This window comes from Hylobates moloch, unplaced genomic scaffold, assembly GCF_009828535.3.
Source record: "Hylobates moloch isolate HMO894 unplaced genomic scaffold, HMol_V3 SCAFFOLD_11, whole genome shotgun sequence".
In the NCBI taxonomy this organism is placed as follows: Eukaryota; Metazoa; Chordata; class Mammalia; order Primates; family Hylobatidae; genus Hylobates; species Hylobates moloch.
In genome coordinates, this window is record NW_026652286.1 from 28,454,583 (window position 1) to 28,455,212 (window position 630).

Below are 630 nucleotides of genomic sequence, written 5' to 3' on the forward strand. Positions count from 1 at the left end.
GATGGGAGTGATAAACACAGGGTATGCGCACTAGGCCGATTAGGATTATTAACCAAGTAATCACCTCATGTCAAAGGTGGAGTGTTATAGGAGTTGTGGGCCCATACTCTGACTACTATGTAATGAAGTTGTTATGTTTTATAGAACATTAAAAACTTGCTTCATTTTTACACAGCACCTGTCATCTGGGGAATCTCAGCACTTGGAGGTGTTTCCATTCTCTCACCACTTTGTCTGATGCACATTGCCGAAGTGAGCAAGACTTCATGTACTGGCTTAGGGAAGAGATGCTGGATGCTAACCATTCTCAGGCCCTCAGGAACCTGCCATGAATGAGAAATCCATAAGCCCACAAGGCAGCTCTTATAGGAGTATACCTATTAGCCTGCCAGGACCTTCTAGGTAGAGGAAAAAGAGTGCTGGAAAGGTACCTACAGTGGGAGTCTAGGTCCTGGAGGCAGATTGCTCAGATTTGAATCCTGGGTCAATCACTAATTCTTTGACTAGCTCAGCTCACCATGCCTTTGCTTCTTCATCTCTATAATGGAGACACAATATCATCTACCTCTTAGGGTTATTGTGAGAATTAAATTATTACTTTGAATAGCACTAAGAATACTGTCTGACACA